The sequence below is a fragment of the Xenopus laevis genome, chromosome 5S (assembly GCF_017654675.1).
Source record: "Xenopus laevis strain J_2021 chromosome 5S, Xenopus_laevis_v10.1, whole genome shotgun sequence".
Lineage (NCBI taxonomy): Eukaryota > Metazoa > Chordata > Amphibia > Anura > Pipidae > Xenopus > Xenopus laevis.
In genome coordinates, this window is record NC_054380.1 from 66,020,327 (window position 1) to 66,041,264 (window position 20,938).

Genomic DNA, 20,938 nt, shown 5'->3' on the forward strand with positions numbered 1-20,938 from the left:
CTATAGGTTATTTGAGACAGTTGGCACAGGTACAGTCACATGTCTCTAATAATTTGGAAACATGGGGGGTGCTCCACACCCAATAATTGAATATAGCTGAAAAATAGAGCACTGGTGTATTATTGGGCACATTAATACCAACACAATATCATTATTAAACAGGTTTGAAGTCCATTTATAGTGTGCCTTTATTTGGCATTACCCAAGCATTCTAAGTAACAGCATATTGAGGGTGCCAATGTGGATGGTGGTGATTTGAGTTGATGTGAGGAACACGTAAGTGCAAGTATCTGAATTTATTCTGTATAAAGTTACAAGTGCAGCATTATCCCTATGGAGAAATTAGTCCAACAGTTGGGGAGAAAGGTGTGTGAGATTGTTATATAATTGTGCACCCAATTCACTAAACATTGTAGATAAGCATGTCACAGAGGATATTTAACCTGGTTGCTATTTAGACACTCAGTGGAGACTCCTCTCTGCCATTCACGTGAACACATTGAGAGGTACTTTGGTCTCTCACCAAATATCACATCATATTATAAACAATGTGCTTGAGTGGATGATAATAAGAACTTAATCACACTGTGAGGTGTACAGTTTAAGAATAATTGTTGGGGGATATTTATCAAATTGTACTGGCATCATAGTGACATAGTAAGTTAGGTTGAAAAAAGTCACACGTCCATCAAGTTCAACCTTTTAACTTTTTTTAACCTGCCTAACTGCCAGTTGATCCAAAAACCATCTGAAGCCTCTCCAATTTGCCTCAGGGGAGAAAAAATTCCTTCCTGACTCGGACTAGTCCCTGGATGAACTTGTACTATGAGCTATATTCCGTAATCCTGCAGACAGGGTTATGGCCCATGGACCCCAAGGCAGCTACAGGCACGTAAAAATCCATGTGTCTTCTGGATCCCCTAGTGTCGCTTATCTCCTGCAGGATCACACAAATCTCTCCAGCCCTTCCTGAACAATCTGCAGCCTCTGCCCCAGGTTAGTGTTACATTTATACACACACACAAACACACACTTATTACACTAATACACACTTACATGCGCACACATTGCATTTACAGGTCTGCAAGGGGGTTGTTTGCTTGTTTCTGTCCATAAAACCTATTTGGCCATGCTAAAATATTCAAATGGTGATTCTGACTGCTGATTACACTAGGCTAAAAAAAAGCATTGGTTTCTGTGGTTTTATTGGATTTTAGTGATTTTATTGCATTTCACATTGCTTGTTCTTTGTTACTTCGTTTTTCCCATGGAAATTTTGTCTGCTATATATACATTTGGGGTATCTGTGTGCCATATAGTTTGGTATATCTATGCATATTGGGCATCAAACTGTCCAGTAGACCCCTGGCATTCATATTTAGAATGTTTTATGTTGAAACGTTATGAAATGTGGGGCATATAATAGGGTAAAATGCAAACTTTGTGACGAGTTTCTAAAATTTGTTAAAAACCACTATATTTAGCTTGGCCTTGCAGTTCGGTAGTTTGCCATCGAAATATGTATTTACCCATTCTTAATTTGTCAGAATGTGTACTTTTCGAAAAAACAGTTAGGCCCATTAATCTTTGGACAGAGACAACCTTTTTCTAATTTTGGTTCTGTACATTACCATAATCAATTTTAAATGAAACAACTCAGATGCAGTTGAACTGCAAACTTTCAGGCTTAATTCAGTGGGTTGAACAAAAAGATTGCATAAAAATGTGATAAACTAAAAGTAGTGGTAATCCGGATCATTCAAACTGCTTTAGAGGATGTGGAGACAGGGGATTTTTCTTGCACACCTGGTGGACTTGTACAATAGCTCAAACATTCTGGAAAATGGTAGCAACTCTGCTCTCTGAGGTTTTACATTGCTCTATACAAGCAACACCACAAACATTCCTATTAGGAATGAAGATTAGAGACATACACTCTTCACAATCTCACAAATTAGCCACTCACATTCTTACAGCAGCAAGGTCTTTATTAGCAGCAAATTGGAAAAAAACAAATATCCCAGGGCGACAAGCATTGATATTGAAGATAAACTGGATCAGAGCAATGGGAGAAGACAGAAGCTACGAGGGGGAGCTAGAGTGGTATCCGTGGGTCCAGCACCTGGATGATTTGCAGGCTAGAGGTACCATTTGTTAAGCATGAGATGTTACAATCTTTTTAGAACCTGATAACTATACCTCTTTCTTTCCCTTTCCTTTTTCTCTTTTCTTAACCTGATTCTTTCTTTTCTCTTTTATTTAAACCCCCCTCCCATAATGACTAATGCCACAAAATATGCTGAATCAAGAATATTGGGACAAATGGAGTTTCACTCCACCATAGATAGATAGCAAAGTATGTATGAATAATATATTTTGATACTGATTGATGTTAAAAACAGAATATTGTTTTGTATATTATACCTAGCAAGTTCGTCCATTGCTCCATATGTTGACAATATACTTTTCTCTGTCTATTTAAAAAAAATTTAATTACAAAAAAAAAAAAGTGAGGAACTAAAGCCTTTTTTTAACACAATCACTTTATTTCAGGGGCTCAAAAGTAATTGGACTATTGACTCAAAAGCTATTTCATGGGCAGGTGTGAGCAATTCCTTCATTATGTCATTATTAATGAAGCAGATAAAAGCCCTGGAGTTGATTTGAGGGGGGTGAAACAAGTCATCCGCAAAAACAGAAAAAAATCCATCCAAAAAATTGCTACAATATGAGGAGTAGCAAAATCTATAGTTTAGGTGTATTAATATCCAAGTCTACCATAAAGAGAAGACTGCATGAAAGTAATTACAGATGTTGCACTGCAAGGTGCAAGACACTCGTAAGCCTCAAGAATAGAAAGGCTTCAGTGGACCCCTGGCATTCATGTTTAGGGTGTTTTTTCCTGGTACCTAATGTTATGTGGGAGATAGGATGCTAGAAATTGGAAGCTTTGAGGCAGTTTTCAGATATTTCATCAAAACTGACAATTTTGGTAAACGTAGACACGTTTACCCATTTTAGATTCGGCTGAATGTGTATTTTCCAAAAATATATGGTTTTTGGTGGTCAGCATATTTCTGTGTTTCTACCCTGCAAAAAATGCAGTAAATGTGTTGATCATTCATTAGCTGATGTGGCTTCCAGGACAATTTTTTATGCCCTGACTTAATTTTGGGGTCTCTAAACACCAGAAACATTGGTAATCCTATGTCCAATGGGCATCAAACTGTTCAGTGTACCCCATGCATTCATATTTAGGATGTTTTGTACATTTTTTACAATGCTATTTCGAGTATTGTGGACTTCAAACCTTTTTAGAATTGAAATTGTGTTGGTATTAGTGTTCCCAGCATTACACTACTTTTCTAATTTCAACTAAGTTGCAGACTATACTATGAGCTTATAATATTAACTTTTATAACATCTTTTTTGTTGTCTTAAAATCACATTTATGCATTTCACTTGTATCATGCTTTGCAAGCATACTGCTTGAGAAGACAGTCACTATATTGTATTGTTTTTAATTCTCTTATGCATTTTATGGATGTATTGATAAAATAATAATGCCTAAAAATGAAAGTAATCTTAATAGAAATTCCACACGGTTCACAGAGTCTGTGGTTTCTCTGATTCAACACCATTTCTAGGGTCAGTCATGAATTTGGGGAGGCAGATCATTAGACAAATCTGATTTACTCCAGATGATGGACCAGCAATTGGATCTCTAGGGGTTTATGCATTTAGGTGTCATGTATGGGCTAATAAACTTCTGACTTTTGTAAAAGTGGTTGTAATTGTTGCAAAACCAGCAGAAATCTCACTTGACTTCTGTGTGTATCAAGGGAAGCTTTGTCTAAACAATGGATTAAACTAATTATTTAGCTGATGCTAAACTCACTGCACTAAAACCAGAATTTTTGCTTAACATAAAACAAAAAAATATTTTACAGCAGGGGAATGGTAGTTGTGGCACAGACATGTGACCATGTGAAATGCTACTTTGTACACAGAGAATGTAAGAATCTTACATTCACCTCGTTAAGGGCAATGGCAGACAGGGTATTTTGTCACCTGTGCAAAATTATCTCCCGGACTGGTGACAAAAGGCATGAAAATAAATTTCCATTTAAGAGCATTAGATTCACTGTATCCATGATGGGCACACATTTATAAAATGTGCACTGCTATATATTCTCATGGTATTTAAATACTGTTGCTGTGAATACTACAATTAGTTTCCTGTGGCACTCGCTCATGCCTAGGTGACTGGTCTTATGCTACACTTATGAGCATTTGCCTGGAAAACAACCAGTACTCTTTTTTTTTTTTCACCAAAGATAAAGCTAGTTACATACATTGGAAACTAGAAATTCATATTCTAAAGGTAAGCCATAATCTGATTCTTCTGTGTTAATTATGCAAACTCATTTATGTAGAAAAGCTAGAATGATGCAATCTATTGAACTGTGTCCTCTTTATTTATTTAACAGTTTCCATTTAAGGGAAACATTTAGCTGTTTTCTTGAAAATGTTTTCATTCTGGTAATGACTATTTTTATTTTTTTTCAGCTTTGGTAAAAATTTCACTTTTAGAAAGTGTAGAACAGCAACTGTTAATGTACAGCGTTTCAGGTTTCATTTGTTATTTAGAATGAACTGATCAGTGGTCTCTGGATGAGTGATTCTGAAAATATTCATGTATTTAGGGTATCTTAGCATCTGAGTATTTTACTTAGAAAAAGTGGCACCCCTGCATAATCCTGCATATTGAGTGGATCTGCACATTATAGTACTAAGCACTATGCAGATTGTTTTGAATTCTAGCAACATAAGTAGAAAAGATAGAGCATTTAATTTCTAATACCCACATCCATTTTTATAATGTCCATTTGGGAAAGCATGATTTCATATCAAAAGCTGTTTGTAAACAGAGCTGGTATAAACATACAGATAGTAATTTATTTAAGACCTCTCTGTCCTCTCCCATTTTGATGTTATTTTTTATCATTATAGGAAAATTCCACTATTTGTGTACTGCATTGGAAAGTATACTGTACCTGTAATGATGCTTTAGCACTTAAGTTAACTTTATGACCATTAAAAACTTGTAATTAATGTATTTTGTCTAATATTTTATATTGGGTAGATGTTCACTTTACTATTAATGTATTAATTCTTATGTAAAAAATTAGTGTATATGTAATGTATTTTGTCTAATATTTTATATTGGGTAGATGTTCACTTTTCTATTAATGAATGAATTCTAATGTAAAAAATTAGTGTATATGGACCTTTAGCTAACATGAACTCTACATGCTGCCTGTTGTGTTTACTTTACTTTACTTACTTTTCCCCTGGAAAAAAATGTTTTATCGTTAAGGGGTAGTTTATCCCTGTTAAATTCAATGAATAGGGTTTGGGAGGAACATGCTTTGCCTTTTGTTTTCATCGCAAAAAAATAAATGTGTTTTTGTTTCTTTGTGAATTAAATAGGACAAACAGGGAATTTGAAGCTACTCCATATTTGGTCCAGCTAGCAGTGTGAATACATATTGGCAAGCCAGGCAAGAGTTCGAATACAACTTTTGGCTTACATTTCCAATACATCTGCCTCTGTCATGATTGCACAACAATGTGCTCAGTCAGGCAGGGGTGGCAGCAAGTATATTAAAAGTGGTTATGAAGAACTGAACTGCAATTGAGGTAGAGAATAAATGAAGCAGTATAGGGCAAAACATGGATAGGAGCAAAAAATGGCACCTGGGGTAAATTGAAGGTAAAACGGATTTGAAGAAGGAAACAGTTTAAGATGAAATAAAAGGGGGAATTGGGCCAGTCTGAATATTCAGCACTCAGGTCAAACAATCTTCCATATAAGGAAACAAGTGCACTATTTGCTGTTGACTAGAGCCAATGTTGTCCTTGTTTTTTTTTTACTTGATATTTGATGTATTGGGAAGACCATCATTTTGGTATAGATAGACCAAGCTTGGTACAGTTGTCTGTCTGTATGTGGGCACCTTCTCAGTATGTGGGCACCTTCAGCCTCCTGAGCTGCCTCATTGCCCACTCTATTGGAGCCTGCAGCTGCCATTTTGGCCCATGCCACTTTTCGGTTCGCCTTGAGCAGTGACCCAAGTGTTACACTACAAATGGGCATATCTCACTGCATTCATGTATTTCCCAAGGGATCCCTTGCAGCTGGTCTGGAATGTGTGCATGCTCAGTAGACTAAAATAATTATTTAAAATAAATAATAATGCAGAACTTTTGCTCTACAGTGTGTATGCTCAGTACCAGAAAGGAAATCCAGAGACAGAAAAGAGCTTGCTTGTCTGGCCTGGTATACCAGGCCTGTGCCAGAAGGGGCAGTGGGAATCAAGGCAAGATCTGGAAGACCATGAGAGCTTGAAAAAAACTGTTTGAATACTGGCTAGAACAGCAAAGACAACACTTAAATGACTTCAAAGGACCTGCAGGAGATTTGGGCTGACGCACATTTGCTGTTGCACCAATCCAAAATGCAGAGTTGCTTGTGTAAGTGTAGGGCCCTATAGGGATACAGGCCCTATAGAGTTAATCTTTTCACCATTTCCTTGGGTTATTGGGTAGAATCCCTGTTACAGAATAACCTTTACAGTGATAGGCTGAGAGATTTGATGACACTGCTCTGATACACTCCTATTTAGTGTGTGCAGGAAGTGGCCACTTCCTCTTTTGCCTCTGGATGTGATTCCAGCTGGATGTGCTCAGGGGGACTGAGTGCAATAGGCCCAGAAGAAGGCATGTGTCCAAGTCAGGGACCAGGTAACCCCGTGAATGAGGAACAGATATACTAGGGCAGACTTGTCATAGTCTCTCTAGGAGAGAAAGGCAGATAGGATAGAGAGAAAGAGCAGCTGAAGCTCCAGCAAGGATTTGCAGAAAGGGAGTAGCTTCCCAGAGGCTCTGTGTGTTGCCTCCAGTCAGGGACCTCAGTGAAGAGGGACTGTAGGGTAGAAGCTGCTTGCCTGACAATTTCCAGGAGGGAAAGGTTGTACTGCATTTGCCTGTGTACTCTCTGTGTGAGCCTGCCTTTGCTCTGTGTGAACTCTCAATATGCTGTTTTCCTCAACTCCTGCGTGAGTACTGAAACCTGTGGTCATTTGCCCTTTTTGGCATAATAAACCGTTCCTGATTGTTAAGAACCTCCTGGCACCCAAGTTGTTTTTGTGTGCACAGTAGCCTGGAGGGATGTAGTTGTACTACACCATAGAGGGAACACTTCCACTTAGCGAAGGCCCTGCCCTGGGTGTAAGTCGTGTGTAACCCATGCTCTAGAGTTCTAGCTGGTGAATTTACCCCGAGTGGCCCAAATAGGTGTTACATAAGTATCAGAAGGAAAGCTTACCTCCAACTTTATCACTCACACATGTCAACATTTGAGGAATGCAAAACAACATCTAGACAAACTAGGGGCCTTTTGCAAACAAGTCCTTGGCCTGATGAAATAAAAATCACTATCACTAAAGATTTATTTTGAGAATAAAAGGAGCATTTCATGAAAAAAAAATATTGCCAACAGTTAAACATGGGGGTGAATGCTTTGTGTGGCAGCCAGTGGCATGGCAAACCAAAGAATGGATTCCACAGCAAATTCTGGATGCCAATATGAAATAGACAAGAAGCTAAAGCTGAAAAGGTGATAGCTCTTACAACAAGGCAATGATCCTAAATATTGTTTTTGTTTGTGTATGTGAGCAATTAAAGAGGAAGCATATTTTTTTCTGTCAACAACATATGCCCAGTAGATGGCAATATTTGATTAAACAAGCAAGAACGAGTATACTGCTTTTCTCTTGAAAAGGACAATGTGCTCATTTACATACTGATTGGTCAAAAAATAATTTCAATCATTATTACTCTACCACACTTTTCTGTGGCACATTACTCAGAGCCATGGTTTTAATAAATGATTATTATATTTGTTCAGTTTTTGAATCACAATCACAAATTCTATTCATACCTGTCAATATATCTATATCTTACAGAACCATTTTTGTGTAAAACAAGGAAACTTTTATTACATTATTCAGTACAAATTAAACCTGATTATGTTTGTGTATTTTAAAGCATGAGAGGGAGCAGACCTGGATGACATGACCAAGTACACACTTATAGAAGAAAGCCACTTCCTAGAATGTACTTTTTTATGCAAACGTCATAAAGGTTTTGTATTGTGGGTTAAAAATGTGGCAATTTTAATCCAGTTTGCACTGTGGCTGAGGTTGTAAATGGGCTGTTATGTCTTTAAATGTCTTTATTTTTCATTTTGAAGAAAACTGCCATCCTTTATTATGCTGCTTTTAGTTCGAATTAAGGCCAAACAGATTTATACAGTATCCCCTCTTGTGAAATATAAGGATATTAGAATTCACTGAGGAGTTCCATTACCATATAAACAGGTCATGGAACTCAGAGGTAACTTCTAATATCTTTATATTTTACAACCACAGGTATATTATTTATTGTAATAAACCGTTTATAAGGATAGAATTTACTGTTTTAAAGTTCATGGCTCTATATATATATATATATATATATATATATATATATATATATATATATATATATATATATATATATATATATATTATAGACAAATACATTATCAATATATTTAAGACATAGACATTTTGTGCATACTGCTACTGAAAAATGCCTTACCCTTTAAACAAAACAGGGATTGTTTGTCCATATATTGCAATATATTGAAGCTAGCCAACTATGTCAAAGTCATCCCATATCTGGCCAGTCCTACGCTCAATTTTCATCTGATTAATTAAGAATTCTATTGCTTCATTGTACATTTTACAAAGGGACTAAGTTTTACCTGAAACTTACTAGCTGCTTTCAAAGTAAACTCCCAAACTTGGCTGCCCTTTTGCTAGACACCAGGGGGATCAACTGACTATAGCTGGGAAGGGTGAGAACTACAACATGGAGCTGGTCACTGCTCCTGTATAACTACAAAATACATATAGACATATACAATTGCATCATTATACATTTTACAAAGGGACTAAGTTTTACCTGCAACTTACTTTCAAGGTTAAAACTCCCAAACTTGGTTGCCCTTTTATTAGCCACCAGTGGCAGAGCCGGGCCAGACCCGCCAGGCACCCTAGGCAACCTGGCTGGTCACAGCGGCGGCTGGGAGTGCACATGCGCAAATCAACGGCAGTGCGCATGCGCAAAGTGACGCTCGCGTGCACCAACATGCGCATGCATGAATTGACGCTCACACGCTTCAACGAGCGCATAGAAGCGCAAACTGGCAAGGAGAGAGGGGACTGGACTAGGGGTAGACGGCAGGTAATGTACGTGCCTGGCGCCCCCTAGCTTTGCACCCATGGCACGCGCCTTCTCTGCCTACCCCTAGTTCCGGCCCTGACCAGTGGGTTCACCTGACTATAGCTGGGAAGGGTGGGAGCTCAGCTACAACATGGAGCTGGCCACTGCTCCTGTATAAACTAAGAAACTATACTGTAAGTATTTGTCTATATGTATTTTGTGGTCACAGCCTCATTGCACATTGCAACTTTCCCTTGTTTTTTATATATCTATCTATCTATATATATATATATATATATATATATATATATTTTCTCATACTTTGACCAAAGGAGTCTCGATATGAGCTTATTTATTTTGTCCATAGCTGTATTTTTTTTGTCTACAATGGTACTCCTATCTTTTTGAAGCCAATTGCTGCTAATGTTTCTTTATGCCTTTAAGGTTGTTTTAAGGTAAGGGAAGCACTGAACAAATATTCACAAAGGGGAACCTGAACCCACAATTCTTGAAAACATCTGGTTGAAAGGTCAAATAATACTGAACCACTTTTTATTCAGTAAGTGTTTAAAATATAAATATAAGTATAAAATATAATATAAATAATAGACCAGTATACACAAACATATTATTTTTGTTGTAAATTACCATGACCCTACTGTCTAATCAAATGAAGGATCTAAATTCTTTCTGTAGATCTTGCCTTTACCAGTGGTATAAAATACCCCAGGGCAGAAGGTTATTAGATTTTACTCATGGGAAGTGCCTAAGAAATTGGAAAAAAAATAATTTTAACTTTTCATGTCGTTTAGGTCATTAGACCACTTTAGGTCCATGATATCAGGATTCCTTGTCACCCATGGAAATCTCCCTCCCTCCTGTAGGCAATAAAGTGAAAATATGCCTGAAAATACCTGCCCCTCTGCAATAATTGGAATGAATGCATGTAAAACATAAGACATGACAATTGTCTCCCATGGGGAATCTGCACTACCAGTGGATAAAAAATCTCCTGAAAACACATCTCTCTTTACTCATGTGAACCACTTTACACTTTTCCCGCGATTTTGAAATTGTTTGTGTGAACCCAAATAATTCAAGTAACTCAATGCTATCTCTACCCCAGTTAACTTTTCAGGACATGTTCTAAAACAGCAAACTTTGTTTGATTATAAGTCTCATCTTACCTGAGGCACAAGTTATGTGACAAATGTACCTAATTATCCTCATGGGCATGTGGGGCTTACACTGTCCCTTGCAAGCTTATTTAGAAAAGGTACATAAATGCTTTCTAAACTGCCAAAAATAAATATATATTTATTTCACAAACACATATTACTCCTTATATTGATAGAAAATAATGAAAATTTGCTTCTCATCTGGCTATCAGTCATTCAAACCCTGTCCCACCTTTTCCACATTGCAACATGAAGCTTAAAGTCCCTCTTAGAGAGAAACTGTGCTGTTCCTGATGTTTGCTCCAGCTAACAGTCTTCTCTGCAAAATTAGGACTATACCTCCTTCTCAACTTGACTTGACCCATGGAGTGTAATGCAGGAATAACCCAACCAATGTCCTCTGTCCTTAACATGCTTAGAACACTTAATAGCAGACCTTTATACACCTTAATCTGATAGTGTGTCTTTATTTTTAAAAATAAATAAATTATTTTTAATTACATTTTTAAATGCTACTGAAACATAGTTATGAGCCTCAGCATTATGCAAACCCTCTAGTAAAACATATGCAGCAAATGCATCTCAATAACCCCTTTTAAACTGAGCTTCAGTGGGCTTCAAAGTAGACAGGAATCTGAAATAATTGTAAAACCTGCCCTCAGATACTGAAGATCGCTAAGTGGCCCAGGGAGAACCCCTTATTTACATAGTGTTTTGGGCATGTGATCCTTCTATGCTTGTTACATTTTGTTCAAAATGTATTTCTGCAATCAATTGTGGGAGCATTTTTTGCTAGATAAAAACCTCGCACATATACCACCGAAAGAGCATGCAAAATAGCATGTAGCTACTTGAAAGGGTACTTTGCATCCTGACTACATAAAGATATTGTTTATAACATTTTCTTTAGAACTAAACTGGTCACATATCTTTGTCTGCAATAAAATTTTTAAGAATAAGGATAGTCACTTGTAGTTTAAAATGATATCCTCAGTCTGTTCAGTCATTGATTATATTTAAAATTCTGATCAATCCCTTGTGAAGAGCATACAGTCCTGTTTTTGTAACACTGTTACAAGTTCATGATTATGATGCTATTGGACACTGAATATTACTTACAGATCTACTAGAAATTAAGTAGAGATACCACCTCCAGGTCACTTTTTAAATCTCTGGTCCCCTCGAAAAAGTCCTCCTATTGAGGTTAATTTAGTTACAGATTTCCACATACTTCCTATTTTTCATAATTTGCGCAAGGTGTATAAGAAACTATGTTTTAAAAACCTAAATGGATCACATGAAATAAAGAGACTTTGTTTTTTTTTATATACCAGTATTTATATGGGTTGGTGGGAAGAGATTGTTCCAGAAACCCCTTTCATGATCAAATCATCCATTATGGTTGGTGTATTATTAATTGATTAGGGACCATGTTAATATGAATATTCTCTGTTTTTATTGTGACTGTGTAGTGCTGTCTATAATTATATCACTTTAAAGAGGAGTGGCTGATGGGGCATTGACAGAGTGATTTATCATAAATGTACAGTTATGGACATACGTTTTTGTCAGTTTCTGTGAATTCAGGAAGGGGCAGATTTATTAAGGGTCGAAGTGAATTATCCAAACTCGATTTGAGTTTTAATTTGAATTTCGAGATTTATCATTCTGGCCCTTTAAGAATTGTAATTCGACTATACGCCACCTAAAAAGTCTAATTCATGTATAAGTCAATGGGAGACGCCCAGGGATCAATTTGGTGATGCTTGTAGCCTTCGAGTTTTTAAAATTGAGTTTTCTGGTCATTTCAATTAGTTTGAGTTTAACAAATTAAATTGTATCAATAAATTTTGACTAGTCGAATTTTGAATGTATGGGACTTTAGGGGAGTTGAATTGCCTCCCTGTGTTGGCCTGATTCCCTATTGATTACATGCAATAGGCATTTTGTTTATAGATATCCTGTGAATTGGTTCCCAGAAATATTAAATTGAGAAAAGACCGGAGAGGCCAGGACTTAAGAAAAAAAGGAGATTTATCTTTCTACAGAGAGTAGTAGAGGGTTCTTAATAAATATTTGCCTAATTTATATAAGGATGCCAAGCCAAAAGATATTTTGGAGTGGAAGTTACAGAGAGACCCTACTTTTGGTCATATATTGTCCCCTGGTGCGTCTTTTACATTTCAGAAACAAAATAAAATGAAATATATGGAATACTTGGCTCAGTATAACTGGTACTTCTTTGGTGTTCGACAATGAGCTTACATATAGAGGATTATTGTGATTTTTTTGTAAATAGACAGACTCGCATTCATTCTGTGCCTTTCTCTTCATGGAAACTTGTCATCCAAACTGGACTAGACAAGTAGTGGGGCAAACTAGAAAAGTCGTTAATTCACAAAAGAAATTACTTCTGCATCTTAAATATTGATTTATGTTATTCTCCAACCAGTGGGCTTTGAGCAACATGTTGCATAAAGGGGAAGTATTGGAAAAATGAAAATGTAATATCAGCTTCAGCATACTGAAATAAGAAACTTTCTTAATACAATCAATTAGAAATTCTGTACTGTTTCTGAAATAATCAAGGTCATCTTCACTATTCCTCTCTCAGCATCTGTTTCTCCTCATTCTGTCTTCATTCAGGAGTTGGGTGTCAGATATTCATTGACCGTTAGATCCAATATATCTTATAGGAGGGGTCCTTTTGCCTAGAAGATGTATTAGAGCTCACTCTAATAAAATCACCAGAAATCCTGTCTCTCTACATGCAGAATTTGTGCAAAAGGCAGTTATTTTGTTAGATTTTGTTTGTACAGGATTCGGTTATTTGAGTGAGCTCTAATACATCTAAGAAAGGGAGCCCCCCCTATAAGATATATTGGATCATTCATCTGACACCCAACTGCTGCATAAAGACAGAATGAAAAGACACAGATGCTGAGAGAGGAATAGTGAATATAAACTCGATTATTTCAGAAACAATGCATTATATATAATTGATTGTATTTAGAAAGTGTCTTATTTCAGTATGAGGAAGTTAATATTATATTTTCATTTTGGCGATAGTTCCCCTCCCGATGTAGTCCACAAAAGCAGTTGATATTTTTTGGTGTACAGTCCAGGAGAGGCTGCAACAGACTGGCAGTCCATATTGGATTGACAGATGCTGAATATAGGCTTTGTTCGGCAGCTTCTGGAAGTTTTTATCATGCTTGTTTGGCTCCCCAACATGTTTTACATTTGAATGTGGTTCACAGTGCAAAAGTTTTAGGATGTCTGCTTTGTTCTCTAATCAGTGCTATTTTCTTTCAGGCATTGTCCCATTGATTTGCTGTTTGATTTACACGCATCAAATACATCTCTGCCTTGGAGCATCACTGTCCATTTTAAGGTAATTAATGAAAATGTTTCCTCTGCATAATAAGAATTTGCAAATAGCAGACTTATGTCAGAATCAGACTTGCAGACCCAGGGGAATTCTTAAGACTTTGAGGAGATTGCAAAATGGTACATTAACATTTCTACTTATAATAAGATTTTGCACAATCAGACTTATTTGCTGTTGTAGGATGCATCTCCTAACTGCTCAGCTCTATTATATAGAAACCTAGTACAAACTATTTTTTATTTGCCCTTTATTCGTCTTGAATTATTAGAAATCATGTTTCGAATATTTCCAGTTTGCAATGGTTCGTGTTCTGCTTGTTTGGATCAAAGAACCACCAACCAAAAACACAAGGACTGTGAGTGTTCAATTTAACTGATTTTTTTTATTGCTAATCATGTTTTCAGGCACTTTGTGTTCATCCTCTGTTATGACTTCCAAACTGCTCTCTGGTTTCTAGGGTGATTATGTGTTAGAGATATTATAACGCTAGTCTTGGATGCCGCTCCAGAACACAGCATACAAACACAGTGACATTCACTATATGCCAGAAAGCCTTCTGCATAGGGAAATTAAAGAGGAATTACACCACCCCATCAATGTTTATGTTTTACCCCCCGTGAACATTATCCCCTGTGCCAAGCCCATCTGAATCACCAAGTTAAAGGTGCCCTGCTGCCAAATTGTCACATGGTGGTCTGCATGATTGCTGTTCACCATGTTTGGAATATTCTGTTTAATGGTTCATCGTAGTGCAGGAACATGTGCACAGGGCCAAGACCATGGGTGAGTTTCAATTATTAAGTAAAACTCATCCATTTAATTATTGAGTCTGGGAACAATTTTTTTTTATCTGTTGCAATCTGTTTTCAGAGTTAGTTTTCATCTTAATAAAACTCAACTGAAGCAGTGACAGCAATAAGGATGGGCTGCAAATAGGTTACCTTTGATTAAAGGGCAAGTCTATCCCAAAATAGAAATGTACCTAATAAAAGAAAACGTAATTCTAAGCAACTTTCCAATATACATTTATTGGAAATTTTAAGAACTTTTGAAGTTATTTGTAAAAACTCATCCATTTAATTATTTAGTCTGGGAACATTTTTTTTTTACCTGTTGCAATCTGTTTTCAGAGTTAGTTTTCATCTCAATAAAACTCAACTGAAGCAGTGACAGCAATAAGGATGGGCTGCAAATAGGTTACCTTTGATTAAAGGGCAAGTCTATCCCAAAATAAAAATGTACCTAATAAAAGAAAACGTAATTCTAAGCAACTTTCCAATATACATTTATTGGAAATTTTAAAAACTTTTGAGGTTATTTGTAAAAACAATTTGTCAGGCTTGGCCACAGGTAAGTGCCTGGTAGTTAGGAGCCTTGGTTCTGTATAACACGAGTACAGCGGGTATTAGAGGTTTTGATAGGCCGGAAACATGTTATGCAGAAGAGTATTTTAATAATAAAAAGTATAGCAATATAACTGATGAACAAAAGATAAATAATATACAGGTAAGTTCTTACACCAGGTTGGTGGTCGAGGGCAGGCAACAATAAAGCAAGTCCGAGAAACAGGCTGAGGTCGGGGGCAGGCTGATGGCAGAGGGTAGTCCAGTAAACAAGCCGAGGTCAATTACCAGGAGATCCAACAGAGAGCAGGTAAGGGGAACTGTAGCAGAGAACAAAGGCACAGGGAACAAGGCAGGAATCTCAGGAACAAAAGCAGGAACAAGGAGTCACAGGAACAAGGAGTATGCAGGATCTAGCTTGGGAGCTTCAATGATCAAGCACCGGGGTATCATTAGTAACAGGCTTATAAAGGCCCTTAATTATCAAATTACCAACACCTGGTAGAGCAAGAAGTAGGAGGAGGAGGTGAGCAAACATAAAAGGTAGAAAGTCTTTAATCATACCAGTAGAATCAGAATCCAAAGGTCTCCATTGGCTCAATGAAATAATGCAGGAGCTTGTAAGTGTAAAGTTCAGAGTTCAATCCCAGGTAGCTCCTGACACAATTGCTGTATAAAGTTTGCATCTCCTGGTTGTTGCAAAAGTTTTACCGGTAGTTCCCTAACAGAGACAGATCTGTTAATCAGCTAGCTTGTCTTTCATTGTATCCCACCAGGGCAGAGAATAGAAAGGGACAGACAAACATTCATTTTAATATCATAACATATACAAATAACTTAAAATATAGAAAAATTGTAATGCATTTACTGTATATTGCAAAGTTGCTTACAATTATTTTTGGTTTTGACATTCCCATTAATGCCTTTTGCCTGTATCCATTATTTTTTCCTATAAATTTATGACTTGAGTGGATATTCCATTTGATTGACATGATTTTTTTATGATTTTAGTTTAGCAGTCAAATTAACACAAACAGATACTTAAAAATTAGCCATTTGGGATATTATATGACCCATTTTATCCTTAATTTTGTTCTAACAGAGTTTTAAACTGCTGACTAAGAACCACTGTGTCAAGCTATGGAAGAATAATAATAAAAACACACCAAGTGCTTTATTTGTAGTTATTGAAATCTCAAAATATGTCATCCAGGGCATGACTTAACATGTTTTTTTGGTTTCTGAAATTACTGAGCGAACTGCGATAACATCCATAACCGTTTATCAAAACCACCGCACATCTAATGCATGCAGAAACATAGCTTCTTTTTCTATACATTAAACTCTTTCTCTAGATCTGAGTCACAAGTTCCATCTTGCTGCACGCACAGAATTTCTTGTATCCTCTCTTCACCAAGCCTAGAAATAATTAGCTTTTTGTTAATGTCTATGAATTATTTTCTTTTGCTTGGCAGCTGATCGTGTGATGCCGTGTGAATTTCAGAAAGTTGGAAAAGCAGGATATGAGTATAAGGTTGTACATTTTCATCCTGTTCACAACTTTGTTTGAAATTTTCATGCTGTTCACAATCTTGTTTGAAAGAGGTGGAAAACTGGAGATTAACATTTTTATCAAATGGGTGATGCAATATTTTCTGTCACTGCCAATGCACTTTCCATAGGCCTCCTTAGTAGAGCACCATTAGTCGTTCTAGTTAAATGATGTATTGAGAAATATGAAAATGGATGTGCCTTGGCATATAGTTATATTTATATTAGCATATATACATATAATTGATACCATGGTCATGTACTGTTGTGCTATAACTCTCTGGTTTAGTCATAAAGAGGTTGTTGAATCCCCAAAATTAATTTATTTTTTCTAGTTCTACATATATTCAAAAACAAATTTTCTACTCAAAAGGATGTGTTATGTTGGTCCAGGTTGATGCAGCTCAAAGTTGGCTTTGCTCTACACCATTTAATGCCCAAAAGTACTGCTGCTATGTTGACATTGCATTAAGGTTTGTTGCCTACCACATGCTGATGTCCATAACACAAACGTGCAGATCAGCTGTAGATAAATGTTATGTAGACGCATGGAATACTATTTACAAAAGACAGTTATATTAGCATAACATGCCCCTAGTATTTTTCTATTTTAAGAGACACAGCTAAAACACTGCTAATATCAAATGCCGGTTATATTAGGGATTATTTATGCACAGCCCATCTTTTACAGTGTAACAGTGAAACAACAAAGTATATAAGAAAAACATTTGCCAAAACACTATGTTCCTTCCCATAGATGCTGTTTTGCATAAACTGTTTGTGAAACTGTGTCTAGAGTTTGTGGTCTCCTTATAATACAAAGGCCACACTAGGTTTGCACAGCAGTTCTGAAGGAAGTATGGTTGGTGCATCTTTGGAATCATATATTTATCAAAGATTGAATTTCTATGGGATTTTTAAAAGAGTAATTATCAATGGGTGAAAGTGAAAGATCATCCTTTGATAAATACGCCTTTCAAAATCCCATAGAGTGGCAGAATTTCACTCTAGAGGAGTATGGCGACCTCTAACTTCACTCTTTGATAAATATACCCCATTGTATGGTACCAGTAGGATCAAGGTTTATGTGGAATAATACTATTCAGGTTCCCTTGCCCCTAAAATCATTCAGACACTTAAAGGGAATGTTAAAAAAATCATTCATACAATGCATTTTGACTAGCCTACAAGATGGTTACTATACTGTATAGGATAGCTTACCCGGATACAGTGACATTTTTACAAGACAATAGTAATTAAAACAGTGTATATAAACCAGTTTTTGGCTTGCAAACTTAATTCACTCACTTAATATGGATCCCCTTTAAAACACCGATTTAGAGGTATACAGATTTTTCTAGAGAAGAACAGGTTAAAGTAGAAGGAAAGGCTGAGTTTACTTGGGGGTGCCAAAAGTTATGGAAGCCCCAAGTGATTGTATTTATTACCTGAAACTCCAGGCCAGTGCTCCTATCAGCAGAAAATTGTACTGTTCCGGGGGTTCTTCCATCGAGCACCACAGAACTATCTCTTCCTTATTCTTCTTCTGGTGTGCATGCACAGTTGGGTGAAAAGCCGAACTTCAACGAAGAAGTCGGCTAATTCATCCTACTGTGCATGCGCCTGCCCTGGAAAATTTGAAGAAGGAAGCCAATAACTCCGCGATGCTCGCTGGAAGAACCCCCAGACCAGTTCAGTTTTCTGTTGATAGGAGCACTGGCCCAGGGTTTCAGTTCAATATATACAAACATTTTGGGGTGTCTAACTTTTTGGCACCCCCAATTCCCCGTTCCCCCCGTTCCTTCTCCTTTAAAGGGATCTATTATGTGGAAATCCTGATAGCTCTGAAATACAGCATTTCCAAACAGAGTCCTATTTTAATACAAAATGTATTTATGTAATTTTTTTTTTAATAAAAAAACAAGTATTGTTGTATTGGTGTTAAGCCAGCACGAATCAATGTTTATGCCTATATAATCAAATTATAAAATATTATTATAAAATAATTTTTTCTTAAAGGGGAACTCCACAAAAACATAACTTTAGGGAGAAATCAACCTGTGGGGAAAAAAAACCCCTGCGCCGAGGGGTAAGTATGGAGTACTTCCCGGGGGGGGGTAGTTAGCCTGGGGGGAGGAGGGAGGGAAGCCTACCTGGGGTGGGGGTACTGTTTTTTCCCCCACAGGTTGATTTCTCCTTTAAGCTTTTTTAAAAGTAAGAAATATGCTGACTTTTCCTCAACCTGCATCCTCCAAACCCCACAGCTCCCTGCAGATGTGATTTCAATAAGGAACGAAACGTCAGTGCAATGTATTGTGGGTTATGTAGTTCCTGCTTGCTATCTGTAAGCTGTGGAGACGGTGTTACAATTTGTAACATCAGTGTTTTAGTCCCTCCTTCCCTGCCTGGATTTCAGCATAGAAAATGGCATTTATTCATACTTTTTGAAGAAACGGGTAACTGTGATGGGTATATTAGGGGTTTCTGTGTTATATGGGCCTCTTTATCAAATTTTGGTTTGAAGCCATAGTTCCCCTTTAATGTTTTTAGAATAATTCACGGTGCTCCACATTACAGAAAGACCACTTATACAGAAAACCGTTAGGTTATAAGCATTGCAGATAATATATTGGATACCTGTCCAAGATAACTGATACTCAATTTGTTGTCCAGAAGTTATGTGCTTGAGAGCACCCATTTCCTTTTCTAAGATCAAGCCCCAAACATTTACCATAACCATCCTTTGGTAGTTTCATACTGAATTCAAACATGCTGGTTTTGTTGGACATGGGTTCATATACAGGAATGTGATCTGTTATCCAGAAACCCTTTATCCAGAAAGCTCTGAATTACGGAAAGGCCATCTCCAATAGACTCAATTTTATACAAATAATCAACATTTTTAAAAATTATTTCCTTTTTCTCTTTTATAATAAAATTGTACATTGTACTTCATCCAAATTAAGATATAGTTAATCCTTAATGGAAAAAAACAGCCTATTGGGTTTATTTAATGTAATTACATGATTTACTAGTAGACTTAAGGTATGAAGATCCAAATTATAGAAAGATCTGTTATCTGAAGTACACCAGGTCCCGAGCATTCTGGATAACAGGTCTTATACCTGTACTGGAAAGTTAGCTGAATATTGTTACATAGTTTCCGATTTTTTTTAATATATTTATGGTGTAACATTTTTTTTTGCAGTGTTGTTTTTAGTGGGGATTTAATTGACTTCCTTGCTTATTACAGAACTTTCCAGCTAAAGACTACATTGCCAGTCTAAAGATGTCATAGAAGCACATTTCATGTCATCTGTTAAGGAAGCTGATGCTTTGAAGCACAAAAGTCAAGTTATTAATGAAATGCAGAAGAAAGACCATAAGCAGTTGTGGATGGGTTTGCAGAGTGGTAAGAAGTTAATTGATCTCTCTCCTTCATACTTAGAGCTACACGTTGAACTCCTTACTAAAAATAAAGCCCTTCACTAGAACACAGCTCTTGAATTATATCAAAACATTGCTGTGTTTATTTTTGCTTACACTGAATCATTGGGGCATAGAAAGTTAGTTACCATTACACTACACTTTTCATAAAAGGTCAATAAATTACACGGGATCTAACACTAAATAATCTGCTCCCATGGATTTGGCTCGAACGGGTGTTAGCATGTAGCCACTTTCATACTCCTAGAAATAACATTTAGGGGCCCATTTACTTAGCTCGAGTGAAGGAATAGAATAAAAAAAACGTCAAATTTCGAATGTTTTTTTTGGCTACTTCGACCATCTAATGGGCTACTTCGACCTTCAACTACGACTTCGAATCGAACGATTCGAACTAAAAATCATTCGACCATTCGATAGTCGACGTACTGTCTCTTTAAAAAAAAACTTTGACCCCCTAGTTCACTACCTAAAACATACCGAAGTCAATGTTAGCCTATGGGGAAGGTCCCCATAGGCTTTGCAATCTTTTTTGGGTCGAAGAAAAATCGTTGGAATCGACCAATTCGAAAAGATTCGAACAAATTGCGGTAAATCCGATATTCGAAGTCGAAGGATTTCAATTTGGCAGTCGATTATCGAGGGTTAATTAATCCTCGATATTCGACCATAAGTAAATTTGCCCCTTAATTTAG

The 20,938-nt window shown here is 36.8% G+C and overlaps 1 pseudogene; it reads left to right on the forward strand.

Annotated features, from left to right (window-relative positions):
* LOC108717952 overlaps positions 1-20,938 on the forward strand; it is a 108,746-nt pseudogene that overhangs the window by 12,318 nt on the left and 75,490 nt on the right.